Source organism: Aythya ferina, assembly GCF_964211825.1.
Source record: "Aythya ferina genome assembly, chromosome: 3".
In the NCBI taxonomy this organism is placed as follows: Eukaryota; Metazoa; Chordata; class Aves; order Anseriformes; family Anatidae; genus Aythya; species Aythya ferina.
The window spans coordinates 13,597,228-13,620,651 of NC_140298.1; the positions used below are offsets into that span (position 1 = coordinate 13,597,228).

At 43.5% G+C, this 23,424-nt stretch overlaps 1 protein-coding gene and 1 long non-coding RNA gene across 4 annotated transcripts in view; one reads left to right on the top strand and one right to left on the bottom strand.

Annotated features, from left to right (window-relative positions):
- Positions 1–10,539, top strand: part of LOC311434565 — a 91,126-nt gene extending 80,587 nt beyond the window's left edge. Inside the window, exon 5 of the long non-coding RNA XR_014691571.1 lies at positions 10,206–10,539. This is a non-coding gene — a long non-coding RNA (uncharacterized lncRNA). The remainder of the gene's footprint in view (positions 1–10,205) is intronic.
- Positions 1–23,424, bottom strand: part of SYNDIG1 (synapse differentiation inducing 1) — a 69,073-nt gene that overhangs the window by 9,894 nt on the left and 35,755 nt on the right. The window lies entirely within an intron of this gene.

Sequence of the window (23,424 nt, forward strand, 5' to 3'; positions counted from 1 at the left end):
AGGCCTGAGTGAGCAGAATGCAGAGAGATGTTTTTAGACGAGCTCCACAGCAACAGCAGTTCATTTGATTGCACTTGAGAGGATGAGACCTCAGCCTGCAATATGAGGGCAATTTTGTTTTCCTGGCAGATAAAGGAATTTGAAACCTTGGATGTTTATGGTAAAGAAGAAGATCTCAGCCTCTCCAGTTTGTCTCTAGCCCTCAAGCAGATTTTGCCATTTTGTGATGGAAGAGAAGAAGAAAATTTGGGGAAAGTGACGTGGTGAAGCCTAGTTTACACATGCTGACAGGTGTGTGCCCACACAGCTCACATGGGTTTGTGCCTGGAGGTTGGATGCAGCTACCCAGGTACCACTTATGTTTATCAAATAATTATTAATGACCAATTCTAACCTAATGATCTCTCTCTCCCCCCTCTCCCTCTCCTATTCAAGTTGTAGTTTGATTCTTCTTTATATAAAGGCTAATAACCTTCATATATATTATATACAATAGCTTATATATAAGCTATTTACAACCATCTCCTGAATTTGGAAAGATCTGCATTCATATCTTTCTACCACTATCTTCTTTTATAGGGTTGGTGTAGAGTAAATTCCCTCTGTCTGCATCCAGCCCTTCTGTCCCATGACCCTCCAACTCCACTTTTATCACAGTGCAATGTGTGGTCCCAACCACATGAATTGTGGATCTCAGACCTCGGTTTTGGGACCTTTTCTGTCCATGAGGATGGCCACATGACCTGACACCAAGCCATGAGTGTACGTCTGAAGTGGAATGATGGCTCCAATCCCCAGCTCCAAGCTGGGTCTCCTCCTTTTGTCTCAGTGTGCTGTGCCTTGGGGTATATGAGCAGGACGTTTTGCCCCCATTTCACACCCTTAGAGCAGGCAAGAAAGGGATGGTGGGGCAAGGATGTGATGGGACTCCTGCCTGGGGCACCCTGAGCCACGACTGACAGGGGACAAGAACAAGGAAAGAGCCTCTGCAGGTTTGAAAGTGCCTCTGGGATGGTTTCTTGTCTTGACAGGAAGAGATTTGTACAGAGAACGACTTCCTCCACTTCTGAACTCTCATTGTCTCATCTGCAGCTACCCTGATTTGAGCTGAAAAAAAATATCTCTGGATTTTAGGTAAATTATAATAGGAGAATTTGTTAATGATTTTTAAGGTAAAATTAAGAACTCTTGAAGTAGCACTCTTGTTTGTTGATACCAGTATTTTTTTTTCAGCTTTGTATCACAATCATCCTCGATTACTCTAGGAGTATTTATCCTTACTGTTCTCTACACTGTTCTTTATCTGCTCCCAATTCCATGTGTTGAAGACATTCAGAGTAGCTCTTCCTGATCTGTTGTTGGGAAAGCCTGGTTTTCTTGAGATAGTTGTGTTGTTTGTTTTGTGTTTTTTTTTTTTTTTTTTTTTTTTTTGTTGTTGTTGTTTTGTTTTGTTTTGTTTTTTGTTTTTTCCTAGGTTGGTTTCATGGGGCTACATGGAATTGTTACAAGGATTGCTGCTGGGGTACTGTTTGACAGACCAACCTGAAATGTCTGAATCCTCTGATCAACCTCTGCTCTCTGATTGCTGTGGTGGCAGGAGACCCAGCCCAAGCTACTTCTGAGAAACTTTTTCTCATTTGATAGATCAGCTAGCAGAGTAAGAAGATACCAAGCACTGTGGACTCTGCAGCATCCAACAGTGAATGTGAGGTAATGTAATCCTTCTCCTTCAAGGGGCACACTTGTCTGAAAAGCACTTGGAGACAGCTCTTCCTGGGTTTTCAGCATATTTAACCAAACAGAAAAAGTCCTGAGGGCAGGGAGTGTCACAGACTATGTGTGGTTAACATGCTATCTCGTCTTACAGTATGTCGGAAAGTGTAATGGATTTGCTGTATAACAGGAGACCACAAGTAATTAAGAGCAAGCAATCCTGCAGCACTCTCTCAAGGAGAATAACTTCAGTGGGGATATACCCATTTTAGAGTTCAATCTGAACAAAGAATCAAGGGTTTGCCTTTAATTTCCATGTGGACAGGAAGGAGACCAGCCTGCAAATTCTCTGTCGATGCCAATAGGCCAGGTTCACAGTCCTTTGGAGGCACTGGAAGGATTCCTGTTGATCCAATGTTGCTGCAGAAACTGCAGCAAACCCAGGCTCCTGAAAGGTATCCTGATGACACTTAAGTTCTTTTACTTTAACATCAACCAGAAGGAAATCTAACTAAATTGCGAAGGCTTCAGAATGTCTACACAAGAGTATTTGCTGATTTTATTGTATTGCTTTATGAAGCAAATCAATTTACGTTGCTAGAGCTCTCTGTATCAGCCAGCTCTGCAATAAGCTGATGTGCGCAGTGTGAATGAGCCTGCACCTTCCTGTTAAGGACTTTGTTTTTGAAAAGAGACAAGGAGCTTTGTTTAGGAGCCCACAGAGGAAAGTGACTCTGAAATAACTTGGTGTGTGATACTAACATCACTAATATCACTAGTATACTGTTATCTAGTGATGCTAGTGATACTACCAGTGATACTATTAGTGATACTAATATCACTAATATCTACTCTTCTAAAAGAGTGCATCTGGCACAACTGGAAGCCCTGAATGCATCCCAGCCCCTCACCTTGTCTGGAACACCCCCTAGCTTGAGTGGTCATTCTACTCCTATTCTATTCTATTCTATTCTATTCTATTCTATTCTATTCTATTCTATTCTATTCTATTCTATTCTATTCTATTCTATTCTATTCTATTCTATTCTATTCTATTCTATTCTATTCTATTCATGGCAGCTCTGCTACTCTGCTTACTTTACGGCACAAGTGGTCAATGGATTGAAAAGCTCTCAGTAAGGGCTGATTGACAGGCAGGCAGACAAAAGCCACAAAAATTAACACAACCTGCTAGTTTTGCTAGTGGTTATGTCTATATCTTACCAGCAAAGAAATGCCTAGCCTTAACTTGTTATTGACTGCACAGGGAATTCCCTTGCACAAGATAAAGCTGTAAGATAGCTAAATTGCACCGAGCCATAAATTCAATTCCTGCAAACTGCTGATGGCCCACTTTCCCAAGGTGAAGTAGGAAGTGCCAGACACAGCCCTACAGAGCCCAGCAGCTTGTGTTAGAGAAAAAAGCAAGACCCAAATTTCAGTCCCTACTCTTTCTATCCTCTACCATTCCTAGACATGAGCAGCAGCTCCCTAGTGTAATAGTCATCTCTTTCCTGTCTTCTCACTTTGGCTGCAAGCCCACATGACAGTAGCAAATCCAGCAGGGTGTTACAAAAGTCTTTATGTTTAGGTACTTGTTTCAGGTGTCTCAGACGTCTGGAATCTCCTGTAAGCAGTGGCAGAGATATAAATGGCTCTGGACAAAAATGAACTCTTTCTGGCTGTGCTTAGGTGTCTTGTTTTTATAAAAAAAAAAATAATAATAATAAGATTTGTTATATTTTACTTCTGATGGGAATGATTAACCTAACCCCATTGCTTAAAATAAAATGTCTTGAGTTAGTCAAGTAAAACACTTTATTTAATTGAATACACTTTTTTTTTTCCCCATACCTGATTCCCTGAAACTATTGAAGAAGCTCACTTCAGATTAACCTCACACTCTTTTTCTTTTATGTTTTTTTTTTTTTTTTTTCTTTTTTCCCTTTTTTCTTCCCTCTTCTTCTTCTTGTTATTACTACTACGTGGTAATACTTTTTTGAAACCTTCCAGGTTTTGGAGAATCAGTTATTCTCACACATTCATTCTCAGGCAGGCCTGCTCCCCATCTCACACCTGTGCAATGTCTGGTGCAGAACAGCTCATTCCAGGACAGCAAAGGGACTTTTCTCGTAAGACTGAGTAATGAACCGCAACAAGGTGTTTGGGGGATCTCTACCTCTAATCCAGTTATTCAGCAGAGAGCATCTTTTAAAAATAAGGCAAAAGAGGTCACAGACAACATCCTTCTTGTTCTGCTTGTATAATAAATAACCAGAGGGGACTTCGTCCAGTCACTGACTTTTGATCTGCATCTTACGTTAACACTGATGGTTTTCTGCACGAGATAGTGAACTGATCCAGTATATAATTCCTGTTGAGCATAAAGCACTCTGTCATCCTTGTATACTGCTACATCTGACACCAAAGAGCTGAAACTGTATTTATTTTTCCTTTTGAACTCAGCAGCAAAGTGTTTTCTTTCAAGGTACAGTTTCAAAGGGGATATTGTATTAGAACTTGTTTCATCACTGAGATTTTAGTAATTCATGTATTGTGGATATTATTTGGGAACAACATTGTGAAAGCAATATGGAAGCACATGCTTGCTCTGTTCTTAAAGCCCTCTCTTCCTATCCGTTTTTGACACCTCTGGAGGCAGGTTATTGGGTTGGCTGGGCCCTTGATTTGGCAGAACTTTCATCTGTTCCCAGGAGGGTTCAGCATCGCCCGTTTATAATGCAGGGTGACATGCTGAGTTAATCCATTAAGCTAATATTCTACTCCTGTATTTATTTAATTAAAAGCATTGGTTTTACTAACATAAAAATTGCACCTATTTAGGGACAGAACCAAAATCATCACTTTTTGAGAAAAAATCTGTTTACTCTTGATTAAAGTCTTCAAAAAGCCCTGTGAATTACTGGTAGTAGGTAAGCATTCAGTTCTGATTTCTGTTCTTATTTCTACCAGGAAGTTTTGAGTTGGTAACTGGCATGGGAGAATTAATAATTTTGGAACAACTCAAACTGCATTTAAGATTAAAAAGAGATACAGGCAAGGGACCGAGCAAGAAGTGTGACATTTCTTTTTGATCAAGGGCAGAAAACAGTATCAAATAATGTTGTTACACACAAATATGTACTACCATGTGTTGCTTCTTCAGAAAATTGATTCTGAGGAAGCTACTGCTCTTGCTGGGGCTGGGATGGCCGCCTCGAGTGAACAAACTCTTGTGAAGTAGTGACCCTCCCAGAAGAGATGGTTTGGTTCTATGGGATATTTTGTGTCTGCTTCTGGATGCAGACCTGAAGCTGTCTCTGCCACCTTAAGGAACACTTAGAAGGGTAATAATAAGCATATTAATCCTGGCTTGGCAGCCCATGTTGTGGGGGAGACCTGGGAACTGCAAGGGAATTTAGGTGGTGTGATCACTGCAAAGAAGGTGCTCTCCTTCATGCCTAGCCTCCCCCCCCAAACCACGCTTGGATGGGGAAAAATGAATAAGGAGATAAAAAAGTGCTGTAAGACAGGCATCCTACCCTATCCATCCCACGAGCATCTACTAATGCCAGCAACACCTCTGCACAGGCTGAAGAAACTGGAGGGCATGCTCATATCTTGACTCAGCTCCACACTTGTTAGAGGAAGACTCAACAAGATCTCATTTTTCACGATGGGGAAAGTTCATCAGCTGACCTGGAACAATTCATTTGTATTTGTCACCATGCTGTTGGCATGGAAATAGAAGGCCTAACCTTGTATTAAGCTGTCAACACCCTGAAATGACTGCTCTGTCTTTCCTATGACTCAGCGTCTGTACGACAAGAACTCCATGTTCTCCAGCAATAACACATTGCAGCATTGTGATGCCAACAGAGAAACTAGCTCCTAATCTCTTGTATACAAAAGTCCTCACTCCTACAACAGCAGTACACCCAGGCAGACAATCCTGGGCTTCAATGGTACAGTGGATTGCATGTGTGGGGCCTGTGAAAGGGCTTTATCTCAGCTCTTGCTCTTCTTCTACAGACTTCGTCATTTTTGATCTCCTGTAGATTATTTCTGCTCCTCTTGTTGCCTCTGTGCTCCTGGCTCACTCTCTCTTTCTTCTTTCAAGGACAGCAACCCTGCCCTTGCATTTTGTTGGCATTATCACCATCCTCTTACATGGATGCTAGCTGTCTGAAGGGCAGATGGTGTGGTACACTGTGTTCTTATGCCAAGAGTTTCAGTGGGAAAGGAGCTGGGCTGTGGGTGTATAAAAGACATTCAGGCAGCAGCACTATCTGCCCAGGGGTGGGCAGCTGGAAGGAGCCCATCAGCAGCCAGAGAAAGCTGGAGAGCCTTTGCTCATTGTTCTGCTGCATGGTGAGCAGGGCAGAAAGACAAGAGATCAGGGGAGCTCTCCAGACAAGCTGCTGCTAAGGAGTGAGTCACCTGCCCAAGCCTTGTACCAGCCTCTCCCAAACCAGTTCAGCTGCTGGCATCACAAAATGACCAGCAAGATCCCAAAAGACTGTTAAGAAGTGTGGGACCCCTGTGGATCTTGCAGCACAGAGCTACAGGTTTTCACCTCCACGATGACAAGAACATCTTGCTAATGTGTTTTCACTATGTTTGAGTCAGCTCTTATTCCTGCCCGTAGGAAGAAAGTGAACTGTCTTGAGACAGGTATCTCCAAGAATTCTCTAGCTTTGGTACTCTATCTTCCTCCAGCATCTTATTAACATCTACAATAAACACCTTACAATATTGCTTTCTTGCTGCAGAAAATCTCCTCTCCAAATCTTCTATTGCCATGCTAAGAGAAAGGAGTAGGAAGGAGAAGAGTTGCAGCAATTCTTGCACTGGCATGCTGGGACCATTATATTTTTTATTCATGGGGCCCCCAGTCAGAAGATTTGTTGCTTTGATGATAATTGGTGGAAGGAAAAGGCCATCCCAAAGGTCTCCTCTCCCTTTAACAAACTGCTCCTCAGGGGTAAGGCTCTTCCTCGGTGGAAACCTATTAGCATACAAACAGACTCCTGATTGTCTAACAGGGAGAGCACAGATTGCTAATAAGGATCTCTCTTAGTGGCTCCGAGGGGTCATCAACAGCCTGGCAAAGTTTTTTTTTTAAATATCAAATTATTCCAGGGAGTACAAACAACTAGGTGATGTCTGCTTCTCCTCTCTCTCCCTCTCCTTCTACTTGCTGTGTGCATGCAGCAATATCTCACCGCTCGCCGTTTAATTGGCGTTGCCGTGTCTGCCAAAAGTAATGGAATATGAAAATCCACCCAGAACAGCAGTCGCTGTCCGCGCCAGGACCTTGGCAGCGGGAGGGTTGTGAGCATCCCTGTCTACGTGTCCTGTGCTGAACGGGAGCGGCAGGGATGCACTGACACGCTCGCTGCGGGGGGACGCAGCACATGTGCCACACTCTGCCTGTGATGAGCGATAAAAGGCTCAGCGGGATGCCCGCTGAAGAGGGGACTCGTTCTGTGAAATGCAAGCCTCGGAAGTCGGAACAGATTCCCTTTGATTTGAAAGGGTTTTGCTTCTTGCTCTCCAATCCCTTCCCCGTGAGGTACTGGGAGGAGGCTGTGCTCCACTGGGCATCTGGCTGGATGACAGCCACTACGGAGAAGCAAGCCCCTTTCACGTGTAGTCCCCTTTAACTTGTCCATCTTGTGCCCAGGACTTCTGTACTACATCCAGGCAGGCAGAGGAGTGCTGTAAGATTGTTGGAAACCCTTCACTCCTGTCAAATACAGGGTGCCACTTCTTATGGTAGAGACAAGCATGTCATGCTACGGCTTGAGCCACCATCTGTCAGCTGGGCTGCTGACAGCACAGAGGTCGGTGCCTTTTGCCCATCCCAGCTCATGAGGAGAGCACGAGGTAGCAGCCTTCACTGCAGGCTGAGAAGCAGTGTGCCTGGGGATCAGGCAGCCCATGACACACACATCCCAAGAGGGAAGATGAGGGGCAATAGCCCCATCTCATCCACACAGCAGCAGCTTTACATGAAAGGGTGTGGGAGAGGATGGGGGATGTCCACGGGTGGTAGCAAGTGAACAGGACAAAGGTCTAGATGCAGAGACATGAACTGGGTGAACACTTAAACTTACAGTGCCAGGGTGAAGCTACAGAAGTGGAGCTGTGTTAGGTCTGGTATCTCTGTTGCATTTATCTATCAGAGGATTTCAGCAGGAAGCCATTCATGTGGGAAGGGATTTGATAATTATTTCAGGGCTTGCTCTCTCCCCTCTCCTATCCTCTTCCTCCCTCCCTCTCTCTCTTTCATCTCTTTGCAGCACTGGGCAAATACATGCTTCTTGACTGAAATACATACTTTGTGAAAATATTACAATAAAACATTCATGAACAACCCTTTCCATCATTTGATCAGTGCTAAATGACTTCGTGACCATTATGCAGCCAGAGGTCTAAAGCAACTGAGTGCCGTAGTGACCAGCTCTCCCCCGCTGTCTTCTGCTCCCTCTCTGTATCTGTCTCACTTTTTCTAAGCTGTAAAATGTTGAGGAAAGGCTCATGCATTTTTCTTACCATTTCCAAGGTGTTAGCTTTGATTTGTAGCACAATGGGGATCCTTGTCCTGGGCAAGTGCTGGTGGCAGTGAAAAAGATACAGATGGTACCAAGAGCATCCTAACGACACTAAGTTAATTGCCCACACTATTTTTCTCCACCAGAAAACAGCACAAGGCCAGGCTCTAACCCTCTTTGGAACAGGATACAAATGTTATTTCAGGGTGTTATCTGAGCCTTTGTTCCCTTTCAATTCAGAGATTGCAAAACCACTCAGAGTATAGGGTAAGATATATTGCACTTTTGCTTATATTTCTGTCTCCCACTACAGAAAAGCTGTCTGCTGATTGAGGAAAGATGTCTTCCTCGTATAATGATAGGTAGAGTTATTCTTGCTCGGTGAAGTTACCCATAGCTCTTCATCCAAACAACAGCACAGTAAACAAAACTTTCAGAGAGGGGAAATTGCTGTCGTGGGGCACAGCTCCTGATGGGAGTGGGTGCTGCATGACTTTGTCCCCGACTCCTTCAGCATATGTCTCTGTGACATTTCAAACCTCCAGCTGAGACAGATTTAGACATGATCTGTGGTGTCCTCATGCTGGAGGGTGAAAAGCAGTTGAGTGAAATATCCACTTAAAGCAACCCTTTCAGGGGATGAGAGCAAATCTGTCCCACAGGGTGCTACTGGGCAGAGCGAGGGACTTCAAGTGTCCACAGACATCTGGAATGATGAGGAGGATGCCCATAATGCCAGGAAGTGGGAGATTTGGAAGGCAGAAAGTTTCCTGACTGCTCTGGTATGTGGTGTGGAACAGCCACAACTGTCTGAGATTTTGGCAGCCTTGGGCAGTAGGACAGATGGCAAAAGGTGCGCACACCACTAGGGTCAGTGTTGGACTCCAGGGCGGGCTGGATGCGGTCCCTTCCTCTCCACAATGCTGCTTCCCTTCAGGGGCAGGACTGCAGTTTGAAATCTCCCTCCTGCAACTCATCCTTAGGCAATGTGGCAAAGAGCCCTGGGCAGGGGAGGATGCTGTGGAGGCTGTGTGTGAAGTGCAATGGCTCCATGGAAAGAAAAACATGTCAGGGCTGAAAATGGAAGCAGTGTTGTCACTAGGCTGGAATGAGTCTTCTTTCAAATGAGCCCTTTTACCAGGGAGAAGGGTTTTTACTATTTTATTATTTGCAAGCATGTGGCTTGGAGCAAGGCACCAGGTCACAACAGGAATCTCAAGCATGTTGCACTTGCCAGTGCTGCTGCTGGAGTAATTAAGCTGAGTCACCTCAGTGCTCTTTAAAAATCATCTTGGCTTCTCTTTAACTTCATATGAGAGCGAACAAAGGTTCTGGACCTTGCCCACAGAAAGCAGCATAATGAAAGGGATTCCTCCAGCAATTTGAGGTTACCTTTCTCTCTGTTTTCAGAATCCCTTTGCTTTTGAAGATCCTCCCATTATTTCCAGAGGAAAACACTGGCCTTCTGAAACATTTGAATGTTAATGCAAGGACATATTTTCTCAAACAGTTCTTTGCTTTTATTGTGCCTCTCTTTTTGGTGCCTAAGGGTTTCAGTATTGCAGAAATTATATTCTTGAGCTCAGGCTTTCTCCCAAAGAGAGCCTTTGCTGCTCTGACTTTTCTGGAGCCTGATCTGAAGCCAGATGAAATGGATGGGACACTCCTCAGTGGTTTGAGGAACTTTGAACAGGCTCCCTAGTCTGAATTTCTTTGTAGGTTGGTGCACATTTTGGGGCCAGCTATGTTAATTTCTCCCAACTTGAGTCTGGAAAAATCATTATTTAATCCTGCTGTGGCTGGCAGAGTGTACAAAGGAAATGATAATCCTCTTGAAGCTGTCCATGCCTGACTTCCTACTGTCTGGGTGTATATGCTGATGAGAATACCTTTGGTCTTCAGCTCTAATACTAATTTCTTCATTCTTCGTTTCAGCTGCTCCTTTCTGACACTGGATTTCCTACTTCAGCAACAGGAGAGGCACACTGACTAATTCAATTACAGATGAGAGCAGGGCTCACCCTCAATTTCCTCCTTTCTGCTAAAGAAGTGCTTTCCTGTCATGGTTGCAAGGGCAGTGCAAAGCTGAGCCTTAACTGAGCTTTGCTGAAAAGGTTACTGCAACAGGATGTCAGCCTCTTCATGTCACAACAATATTCACCAAGGGATGGCATTTCTCCTGCCCAACTCTTATCTTCATTTCCATTAACATTTTACTGTGATCTACTGTTGTGCTAGCAAATTCTAATAAAAAATCGGAAGTTTTCAATGACTTGTGAAATGAACAGAGGTGTTGAGGGAATAAGGGGGCCTGGGGTGGGGGGACCTGACACATTTACATGGATACCCCTGGGCTGGAATAGCCTGTTTGTACAGGTGAAACATTTTTGGCCATTACTTAGCTGATCTATTTCTAGCAAGAAAATGATGTCTAACAGCCAGTGAGAACAGCCATACTTTGTGCATTGAATGTGTGAAGGTAGAAGGGACTTAAACACAAAAATGGAGCAAAGACACTTAAGCCTTCAGTCTGGAAAGTAACTGCTCAGTGAAGAGGGGAAGGTGGTTACAGGGCCAGGTATACCCAGCTTTCCTAAACTCCCCTGCAGTCACAGAAAGACATGTACCTTCTGATGGTGCTTCACATCTTTGGAGAAACCTGACAAATTGCTAGGCAGAGGCAGTGTGAGGTGTTAGATACACTCTGGGTCACACTAGGTCTCTGCAAAGAAAGGTACACGACCCTTCAAAGCAAATCAGATGGCAGCTGAAAACCATAACCCAGGTATCATAGGGCTTTTTTAGCAGAAAACTAAGCAAGTCTCGTTCAGAAGGAAGTCTCTGCTCAGTCACAGTGAGCACTTTCTCTGTGGTGTTCGGGATGAGGTGGGACATGTATGTGGTACTGCCAGTGATGGGAAGCAAGGTGGAGTGATGCCTACAGCAAAGCATAAAAGTTGAGATGCATCTAATTAGACTGCATGCTGCAGGGTCCAATTAGCACTTAGAAAACAAATATATATTTTTAAAGGGAGTGTAATAGCTAGAGAGCACTGGATGTGAACATTGCTGAAATTATTGACTTTCAGGCAGACAAACATATGAAGGCATGTGTAAAGCTAAGAGGTAGTGACCTTTATGGCCCTTGGTCCTCACTGCCACTCCTGTCCCTCTTGCACTAGATACTCTGCAGAACAAAGAGATTCTTTCTTCTTGGAGCACTTCCTATCAACAAACATCAATTAAATTTTGCTGCAACAAAGTCAGGATGGAGCTGATGCCTGAACTTTCAAGGGCAGGAGGAATTTCATTTTTGGAAGTATCCCTGGGAGTTCTCCAGATCCCACAATCCGTGAAGGTGCAACACATGGTTTGTTTGGGCTGTGAATGCAGACCACTAGCTCATCCAGCATCATTTAATAGCAGATGAGAGATGAACTGGGCTTAGTGAGACAATTTCCAAACAACGTGCACTGAAATTTGGTACTCTTGACCTTAAATAAAACATCCATATTCACATTCTGCATCAGTGCAAGTCTATGTGCTTCTAATGTGATGTAAGTTAAGCTAAGCTATAAGAAGAAGCTACCCTCCCACTGCTGCCATCCTAAATATGAGTGGCAAACCATCATTTTCCAAATGTTGGAGCATGGGGATGGATTTGGAAAAAACATCTGCACAATAATTTTTTGAAACATATTGAGCAGCCAAAATATGGCCACTAGTGCATAGCAATGCTTATGTATATAAACGAGTATTTGCAAAATCGGGAGTTGTTTATGTATTTTATTAGTTGACTGCTACTAAGTCACCATTCTGGTGGCGAGAAAGTGGCTGGCTGAAAACTAACACAATTTCTTCTGCTTTGGCAGGCAGACCACTTACTGCATAGAAATAAGGGTTTTAAAAGCAGAGTTATTAAAAAAGAGAAAAGACTCATAATTCAAGTTATGGTGAGTGGCTGGAATTTCAATAATTTATTTTATCCCTTTTTGCCATGTTTTACAAAATATGTGCATATGTATAGTTGTGGTTTCCAAGTATAAGGGATTTTAGCCAGTGCTTGGCTTCAAGTGGTGGAATAACTGCTTGTCACAGAGTATTGAATTCAGACCAGCTACACACAGGAGTAAATTTAGGAACATTCCCAGGTCTGCATCTTAATTGAGAGTCTTGTTTTTTTGTACTCACTTGCATTACACAGAAACGAACAATATCTCTGTGGAAAGAAGCAACAGTTTAGATCGCTCTGAATGCAATGCCAGTGTTGAAGTGAGTAGACGAGTGACAGATATATCACCAGTTTAAAACCAGTGTCACTCTGAACATTGGGTGGTAGCTTTAATAGTACAGTTCATTAATAATGCGTGTGTTTCCTTCTTGAAAAGGATATTGTTATTTAAGTTGCAACTGTTGCTATTTTTTTTTTTCATTATTCTAATTGTCTTATTAATTACAAGCTAGCTCTTTTCCAGCTTGTAAAGGGCCCGAGCATACCATGTACTTTTCTTTACATACTACAGGAGCACAGGTGAGCGAGCAAGAAACAGTTTCCTAGGGTCTAAGTGTACCCAACCTGACAGCTTTTGTTGTATTTGATATATATATATCAATATATATATATATATATATATTTGATATATATATATCAAATCTGATATATATATATATCAGATACCACAAGTTTGCTGAAGAATATAAATTAAGTGGCAGTTTTGGAAGAAGCACACTGTCCTCCTCTCTCAGGATGTCAGAAGTAGGGCTGTATGATGGTTATAAAGCCATGCTTCAGGAACACAGCCCACCCATGTGGAGCCATTCAGAGCATCAAGAACATATCCCTGCAAAACTAAACCACGTGAAGATCTTCCAAAGAAATTCAGGGATATGTAGGCAAGAAATCAAGGTTGATATCCTGATGTGGAAAAGCAGTCATATTCTATGGCCTGCATTTATACCAGTCATTCCAGAGGTCACCTACATCTTCACAAGCAGATAATTAAGACAGCACTGATATTTTCAGTTTACATGTAGCTGTTTATCTGGGAGTGGAACAATGTCAAATGCAGAGAGACCAGAGGTAGTTAATTGCATATGCCAGTTAAGATTTTAGTGAAGGAGAGAGAAAGTGAGAAAAGGAGAGACAGATAGAAAAATACCAATTTATGAAACATAGCACTGTAATGGCAAGAGACTGAAAAAAGAAAAAAGAAAAAAAAAAAAAAAAAAAAAAAGAAAAAAGAACTTTGCTGCAATTAGGCACACATAATAAATTGCACAAGAATGCAAGCAGCTCTCTCTGGTGCCCCTTCACGTCTATGGATTTTGAGATTTATTGTCATTTGCATGCTATATCCAAAAATATCCTACCACTTCACTGTTTTAAGCATGGGTAGCTTCCCTGAATTCTTCCTTTACTCAATTCTTGAGGCTGGAGCACATTCAACTGTTGCTTAAATTAATTGCAAGGGGACATCTTAGGTGCACCCAAACCTATGCACATTTGGACACGCACATATATAATATCTGATGTAAATAAAATCACTGTAAATCAGATGCCATCCTTGGAAAAAATAAAAATAAAAGTAAAAGCCTTTAGGTGAAGTTTTGTTGAGGATAATTCTTGTTTTTAGGGAAAAAATTACAGCTTTTCTGCCATTGTCAGCTGATCTCTGTGCTGCGCGGGGGTGGCATTCGTGTTTTGCAAACGGGCCCGGGCTATCCGCATGGAGCTGCAGCTCTGCTCGCTGTCATTAAGCTTCCTTTGAAACTTTCTGAAACAGTTTTTTTACACCTGCCCACACAGAGAATGACACACTCACAGGGCTGTGCGGGGAACTTAGCAACACGCTTGTGCGGGGAAGCCGCACAGCCATCAGCAGCCTGATCTGAGCCACCTCCCAGCGTCTGCACCCTCTCTTTCCCTGAGCTTTCCCTGAGATGGCTGCAAAGACACCAGCACTCGCTTCTGGGGGGTCTTGCTTCAAACAATCCTTCCCATCAGTAATCTGAGGCAGAGTCTGTGGGTACACCAACCATGGCAAACTTCGCTCTTTCTCCCGGCTGTTCTCCCGACTCTTCCCCTTCAGCAACCACCCCAGACCTCTGGTTGGTACAACAGAGATGTGCCATCTGCAGGGAAGACCTGAGGTGGCCCAGGGACAGGACACCTCCTGAAATCTTGATTCTGTGGTTGCGTCTTATGAAACAGACCCCAGATTGTGTTCAGACTGCTTTTTTTTTTTTGGTACCCAAGAGCCCACGTGAGGACTGAATCTAGGGCTCCTGCTTCATATGTGTAGATATGAATCCTTGGAAATCTCTTCTCTATTGGCGCCAGGCTTGGAGGAGAGATGGCTCTTTGAGATGTGAAAAAGCTAAATGTCACTGCTTACTCCATCAGCAGTACTGGTCTCCCCTCAAGAGCTCTTAACAAGAAAAAAACTACAAGCTTGTATAACATGAAAAACAGACACACCAAAAGAGACAAGACTTCCTATACTTGGTCTCCAGTAGTGGGAAACAACAGATGCCCTAGGAATGTAGAAGGGCAGGGTAAGGACAACACGCTTTTTCCCCTTAGCAGTGCCTCCATCTTCAAGGAAGGCTGCTTGGAAGGTTGCTATGTGGCAGAAGCGGCTTCAAGATCTCAAGCCCCTTTATTCATTTTGTTAGTTCCTTTTTTTCTGTGAAGATCTCAGAAGAAACATCAGCCTGGCTAAAATAGTCACTGACAGATCTTAAATATTAATAAACATATCTGCCTTCTGTAATTTGAAGCAATGTTCCAGATCGGGGTGCTGCAAAAGCAGCTGTTTGCTTGCAAGATCTGGCTGAAGAGGAGGAACACGTCAAAAGGGGGATGTGCAGAATGCAGAATTTGCAAAAGAGGGTGATGGAAATAGCTGTGACTGCTAGCAGAGCATGCAGTAAAAGTTCTCCTCTTGTGAGTGGGTAAGTTACATTGAAGGAAATAGTTGTTGGCTGGTGTGGATATATAGCCCCAGCTGCTATAAAATACAGGTCCCAAAGGGGAATTCTTCATAAACCTTTCTTCACCAGTAAACGTGAAAAGCAGAAGCCTAGATTTACAGAAGTAAACATCAGGGTCTGGCTGGGAATCCCCTGAAAGTGTTTTATGTTTGTTTTCCTGTATATGAAATTTGATAGAACAGTTCTCTGTGAAGATTTTCCTAGGAAAGTGTAAAAAAATGCCAAAAAAAGAGGCAAACACTTCAGTTCCAATGCTCTACTGCAGTGCTGCTCCAATGGAGCTGCAGTTTGCCTGCCCTAGGTCTCCATCTCTTCTGGGATCCAGTGTCTCTATTGGGACTGTCTCCCCACCACCAAAAAAAGAGGCAAACACTTCAGTTCCAATGCTCTACTGCAGTGCTGCTCCAATGGAGCTGCAGTTTGCCTGCCCTAGGTCTCCATCTCTTCTGGGGCCCAGTGTCTCTACTGGGACTGCCTCCCCACCACGATGCCCCATTGCCAGGGAGATCCTGGGATACACCTCCATGGGGTCCTGCCAACTCAGGAGCAGGAGTATAAGGCAGGATGTTATTTCTGTATGGAGATATATAGTCTTTTAGGTGAAAACCTGGGTTTTTTATTGTTTTGCTTTGCCTACTGCATTCTCACTAAAGATTTTTTTCTTGTTCTTTTTGAACATTTTTTTTTTTCAGGGAGATTAAAAAAAGAATAAAACAACCTGCTCTGCTTTTAGACTAGCTGTCAAACCCTTTTTGATGGCCATAAATATATCAACACAGCCTGCTGGTACGAACTGATAACTATTCTTAGTCATGCAGTATGGGTTTACCGAACATTAAGAAACCCTCATGACCAAGCACTTTTCCTCCTGCTTTACCAAAACTGATCTTTTATTTTCAGAGTATAGGGGGTTAATACAATAAAGCACCAAATAAGTAAATGCTAGCCTCAAAATACACAGTGTTGAAGTCAGCAATCCTGCAAAACCAGTTAGCTCACCCTCTAGGAAAGCTGCCAAAATAGTGCATCATACGCAGCTCTCATATGATATCAGAAATCTGAGCAAGTTTCAAACATGCTAGAGCTCTCCTGTCAGTTTGGTGAGATTACCTTCACCAGCCAAAGGATATAAAAGCTGAAGAAAGAAGGGAAACACAGACTATCCTGCAGAGATGAACGTGATGGCCAAAAACCAGGGAATCAAAAAAAGCCTGGCTGTGCAGACAGCACAAAGAACAGCTCACTGATAACAAGAACAATTCAGAAGGAACCATCCCAGCAGCTTGATCTGTCCCATCCCTCAGAAGCAGAGTATAGAAGAAGCAAGCAGAAATAATGTCATACTATTATGGTACCTTTTCTGCATCAGTCTGCAATCACTCCCACTTTCCTGTGTAACATTCCTAATTTGGGGGTCCAGCAGTTTTTTAGGGAACACTCTCCACTGTAAGCACAGCACAGCCTTTGAAGAACAAAGGAAATTAATTTTGCTGTCTGTCTGTGTTATTACATAACTTATCCCCACTGTGTATTAAGAAGCTCCAGCTGAGAGCAGAGTGCCTAGAGTGTCTCTGGGCTGCAGAAAGCTGTGAGGAGGACATGAGTTTCATTTCCAGTGGCCTGTGAGGAGTCAGGCTCTGCTGCAGTGAAGCAAACGTTGAAAATTTTCCTGTTCTCTGAGCGGAATGCTGGCAAAAATCTCTATACTTAGATTGAAAATTAGGTGAAATCCAAACAGTCCATGAGCTCAACATTATTATTTTTTTTGGTATCATAATATTAAGTGAAAACTGAAACCTGACTTATAAAATGACTTATTTATTTATTTTTATGGCAAATAGAGTACTGACACTTGGGAAGATCTGGGTCTCCAGGTTTGCAAATTGTTTTTTGGTTATTTGACCTACCTATTTCCCATCTCTTCATGTAAAACATTGAAAGTTTAGGGCCAGAATTTCAACCCACACTGAATTTTTGAAGTCTGGAAAGAGTTCTTAGGATGGAAAATTATTTTTTTCTCAAGTTGATGGAGAGCCTACTGGTGGGAAGAGGAAGGCCTCAGGTCTTTACTGCAAACTCTACCTTGGTCCTTGAAAAAATGTTTTCAGTCCCATCCACCTGCCTCTGTGGCTTAAAAGAGTGCTGCCATTACATGTATGCTTGCTAAGTTGAGTGGCAACCCTGACAGAAGAGCAAGTAGTAGCCCACTAAGATCTGTAAATGATCAGAAAAGGCTGCAAAGACATCAGTTATTGGGTAGCCAGTAAACTAATTCAAGACTGAGAGAGGTTGCTGGTGTGTGAAATTACACTTTGTTATGCCTTTTTTTTTTTCCTGAACTATGGTGAAATTACAGAGTAGAGGTCAGAGGCATGGCAATAGATCAGTTCCAGTGTATATCAAACTGGCATCAAGAGAGGGTTTTAGCAAAAGCAATGATGATCTTTTTGAAACCTCGAGCTCTACCTATAAATGTTACAAAACTATTCCTGAGGGTTCATCTCACCTGTCCTCAATTCCCTACCAAGGTAAGGTAATATAGCTTTTCCCTATTTTTAGCTACTAGAAAGATTTTCCTGTAGTCTAATCCAGACAAACCTCACTGCAATCTAGGGCTGAGTTTTTTTTAACTGTCCTGGAGTGGACATGGAGAAGAGTTTACTCCCTCCTAGTCTGCATCTGCCATTCACATACTTGGAGACCACTCCTTCATTTTTCCCTTGAGACCTCCTCTCCAGACTTTTTCTCTGCTCTGCTCTACAGCAGCAAGCAGTCTTAGCTGGCACTCAGGAGCTGGTAACACTGCCACACACCGAAAATGTAGGCAATAGCAAGAAGGGAGGGCTGGCACAGGCAGAGATAATAATACGTATTATACTGAACTTTATGTCAGGACCAGAAGGCTCTTTATTACGTGATTTTCTTCTTTACTGCTCCCAACAGAGCACCAAATGCATATATTAGACTGTAAACCTCTACAATGCAATCTATGTAAATCACAAATATAAAGGCATGTAATGTTCCCTCATGGTGATCCAACATCGGCATCATCAACACTGTCAAAGCCAACAGGGGCTCATTATTGCCTTCACAGGCATGTCTTTGCTGGCTGAGATAACAGAAAGCATTTTTTCCTTGCTTGGGTTGCACCCCCCAGCTCAGCCAGACTAGACAGCCACTTCTGGCTAAGGGGCCAGCAGCTCCTTTTGTTGGAGAGGTGTTGGCATGAAAGCTGATCCACAGGGGCTGTGTAATCAAAGCTCTGCTAAGTTATCACCCAAAGTTCCTCTCTTGTATCCTGCTGGAGGTACCTAGGAGCTGGAGGCAGAGCTAAGCCCTGGAGAGCAGGAACCTCAAATGTTCATATAATGTCTATTCAGTTATTTGTTACTGGTTGGAAATTTCCTTGCAGTTGAGGGGATTTGAGAGGGATAGAGTGAAAGGGGCTTTCTGACAATGGGGCACAGCTGGAGGAAGAGGCCAGAGAATCTCTGGGCACAGACCTTCCCAACATAAGGACACTTAAGAAATTCTAGAAGATAAATACAGGGAGGGTCAAGACAATTGTTAGCCTTGACTGATAGGTCATGGTAACCCAGTCTTGAGTTTTGGGGGGTCCTAAATTGGCTTTCAGCCCATTTCTTTCCTATTTTCTCATCAGCACATTGAAAGAAATTGCAGAAGAGGCAAAGCACAGCATGGGAATGCCTGCCATCCAGCAAGTAGGTAGCATTTTGTGGTTCTGAGGATGTTTGTGCCTCTTGCAGCAGCTGCAGGGAATCTGCCCACAGACAGCTTTTTGCTTCACGCTCGCCTCTGAGGAGGCAGGTTCACTTGCTGTGAACAATGCCGTTTGAAGAAGCTTCACTAGAGGAAAACTGGTTTGCGAAACAATTGGGAGCCCTCGCTGGTGAAATGATCAGTGGCACGTAATTTTGTGTTAAGAGGTATTTGCCTCCCGAGGGCTGTGCTAATGGAGTCTGACTGGGTGTTGATTTGGCTATCCTTCACTGCTAGGTAGACAGATACCCTTTTCTGCAGGCGGGCAGGCTGGGTGTTAATGATCCTTCCTCGCAGGGGCTCACAGGCAGTGAGCTCTGACGGAGATCCCCATGACAGACAGCTCATCAGAGAGGTCAGCGCATCCCTGGGGGGACCCTGCCTTGCCAGGCAACTTTGCCAAGCTGGGAGAGCCTGGGGTAGACTCAAATAACTTGGTCTTCAGCCTGGCACAATGCACCTGCTGACTAATAAAGGTATCAGTTGGTTGCGCTGCATTTAGGAGCCCCAGAAGTGAGCTGGTATGCCACAACCCTGTATTTCCAAAAGATGGTCCCTGCCTCACAGGCAGGCAGTGAAGGGCAGGGTTTTGAAGAGTATCCTTCAGCCTCCTCTGAAGGGAACTGGGTTCATCCATGCCAGGCTCTCCACAGAGATGCAGTAATAGACCAGTTCTCCTCTGCCACCTTTTGTTTCAAGGCCTGCCTCTCATGCTCTGGATTTCCAGAAAGTCACCTTTCTCTCTAGCACACATATTTTTGACTGCTCAGCCTGAGGTGTCCCTCACCAGGAGTGCTCTAGGACATGTTATAGTTCCCAGTGACTTCCACCAGTAGGTCATAAAAACCTAGATCTGAAAAGTAGATCTGAAAATTAAACCATTAAACCCAAATTAAGTCATCAAAAGAGACTTGACAAAGCAGTTGTGGGAAGTGATGTAAGCAAGAATACACAGAGGGAAAAATGGGTAGGAGTGGGAACAAGTTCTTTATCTTTGGAAAGGCTCTTTCAGGCTGAAAAGGTAAGATCCGCTTCAGCCTCATTTGATGCCCCATGGACATTGGCATTAACTTCATGGTCCCTGCTCTCAGACCTAGGGTGATACACACAAATGACCGAGGAATATCTTACTCCTTCCCATTCTTTGAGAGAACATTGTGTCTGTCTCTAACATGGTTTTCTTGTTTACCGTTCTAAATAACAACCTGGTGGTGGCAGACAGATGGGCAAGATGAACTTAAAGGTCTTTGCCATGCCTAATGTCTATGATTTTATGAGTCATTTCAGTCAGAAAGAAAGGGGAGATGAAATGTTTGAATGGAGCTAAAAGACATGACATCATGGTTCTGTTTCCTTTCTTTGAAATTAGCAATAAACCGAATTACGTTCAGCCACTTATCATTAACAAAAAATCTTTAACTTGCTTTTTCCAAAATATGTTTCCCTTCTCTCCTAAATCAATTCACTAGAGAAAAGCAGGAGGCTTTCTCTTGTATACGCACAGCAGAGCAATTTGGCCTTTGAAGAAGTAATAGAATTTCAGGCATCACAAACGAATCAGCAATGTCTCAGCTGTACATACATCCAAACAGCAACTGAAATATTTAACTGCAGCCTTTAGCAGCATTTTTTGTTCTGGCTGCTCAGTTGAACATCCTGTCCTGCTGGGCTGGCTAAAATGCCCTGGTGAAATCCTCTTGGCATTGCTGTTCGTGCCTTTCAGAGCACTGCTTCAAGTAGCCGACTTCATTTTAAGGTGAGAATTGGGGATTTTCCTCAGAGGACTTTGCTGCACGATGAAATTCTCAGTGACACATAATGTCACATGAAGTGGCATTCACCCTCAAAGTGTCCTGAGCTGGTTCAAGGACACCATGTCATTCATGAGCCTAATACAGATAGGGCTCATTCACTACCAGCACATGCCTCTCTCCATTTCCCCCTGCCTTGGAGCACAGGAGCCCTTGTCATTCATGAGCCTAATACAGATAGGGCTCATTCACTACCAGCACATGCCTCTCTCCATTTCCCCCTGCCTTGGAGCACAGGAGCCCTTTGCCCCAACACAGCCTGCTCTCCTAACCCTGCTCCAGCTCTTTGCTGCAGAAAAGGAGAATCAAAACTTGCCAGACTGAAGGAAGGAGGAGCACTGCCCATCTTCTGTGCTCTGCTGTTGATTGAAGTGATGCCTGGCTACAACAAGTGGTTTGAGACAAAGACACAGCAACAGGAGAGGGTAACCAGCTATGGGCTGCAGTTTCATCTGTGATGTTTGCTGTGGTGGTACAGGGGTATTGGAGAGTAATTCACAGCCCCCTGGAAGCCTACCTCTTCAATCCTGACAGCTCAGCAACCCCTGAGACTATGTAAGGAGAGAGGGGGTGGAGTCTCCTGATGCAAGCACAGGTTGCATGAGTTGACTTGCCCATTTCAGAGTGATTAAAATGCTGGCAGTGAGAAAAGAGCTTCTCAGATCACATCAGGGTTGCTGCTTTGATTTCTCTTCTCTGCTTGTCTCCCAAGGTTAAGACTCCATAGTTCTGCTATGCACATGGTACGGAGAATAAATAGGGATTACTACATATACATATAAGCAGGTATTTGTTTCTGTAACTGCAGGGGTGTAAAACCAACCCCAGAGATGTCTTACTTAAACATTGCATCTTGCCTAGGCTCAATGCCATCCCTGTGTTGCAGACCTTTCTAATCAAAGTGGACAGAAATCCTTTCCCCACACGTGACCAGATTTTCCTTTTCCAGCTTAGAGAAGTCTCCCTTTTCCTTGTTGCTTTGCACCATGCACATCAATGCCCTTCAGACCCTTCCAGCAGTCATTTGGTTGTTTCATTCCTTGTTCCAACCTCATCCAGGCTTTTGACCACAAACTCTCCCACTCAAGCTGAAAAAGCAGGTTTTTTTCAGGGCTTCAAGAGCACAGGCTCAAAATAAAATCCAGATACTAGACAGCAAACTCTACAAAATGCCATTTTAATCTACCTCTGTGACCACAATGAAGTATGAGGACTTGCCAAAATAGCAATATAGCAAGCAGGTATATTTTTTTTTACAAGGAGTGGATGGCATTTGCTCCTACTGCTGAATATCTCTTCTGAACTATTTATGGCCAAGGAGGTTTCAGGTCTTATGTATCATCTTGTAGAAGTCCAGACATTACATCTCGCCTTGTCTAAACTACCTCCACACAGGAACACCTTCCCAGATCTCAGGGGACTGTGATATACATCTCCAGGAGACCTCATGCTCAAATACGCTCCAGTTTCTGCAAGGTAGCTGTTGTCAAGGCTTTCAGTGCAGCAATGGGCTCTGCAGTCAAGTCCTGTGGGACTGCTCCTTGTGATAATGAGGACACTGCTCTGTCTGATTGTCACCCCTGGCCACCAGCTCCCCTTCTCTGGTGGAACAACCCTCATTTCGCTGCTCCCTGACACCTCTGAGCAAAGAACATTGCTGAGAAATGATTTTCATGGGATGAATGGAAATGTGTGAAAAACTGGTGTTATATTGCCTATCGTAGTTTTGTCCTGAGATTTACCTATGCTTATGACATTGGTTTGAGGTTATTATCAGTTCTGAATTAGTATAATACCCTGCCCCATCTGGTCACCTTAAAATGGAAGCCCTGGTATCCCCAAACTGGCTGCCCCAGAAAGACCTGAACAGGGTTTACAAACAGTGTCATTTCTACATTTTATCCTTCATCCTCATTGTGCAGTTGCTAGGAATAATGATCTTATTTGCTTTGCTAATAACTGCAGCCACATATGATGAAGACTCCAGGTTGGGAAGGTATGGGTTGGTAGAGATATTGAACATCCTGGAAGGGTGATTTTATGCTGATAATACTGTCACCACCCTGTGCTCATAGTGGAGATAGCAGATGATGCATGTTCTGCCAAAGAGATTTCACAGAGGTTGTGATTTTCCTTTGCACTGAGCTATGACAGCAATCTCTCAGCTTAATTAGCAATTGCCGAAATATGTCACACTTGGTAGGAGGTAAATTATTTTGGCCTTATCAAATCATTTTCAAACATGCTGTTTCCTTTGTGGTCACAAAAACATTAAAGCCTCAAATCAGCAAGGGAGCTGGTACAAGGGAAAAAAAAAAAAAAAAAAAAAAAAAAAAAAAAAAAGTTTTGCAATAATAACAGGGCTCTGCAACAAAACAGTGAATGTACAAGTATCTCTGCTCCAGGTTTCACTGTGACATGGATCACTGTAATATTGTTCAGGTCTGGCTGACTTCCCAAAATGAGGAGAAGCAGCTATTTCCCCGAAATCATGTTGTGGCAATCAGCTAGTCAACACAATCTTCACACATATCCCATTTCAAAAGCAAAACAGAAGCTCCCTAGCTCAT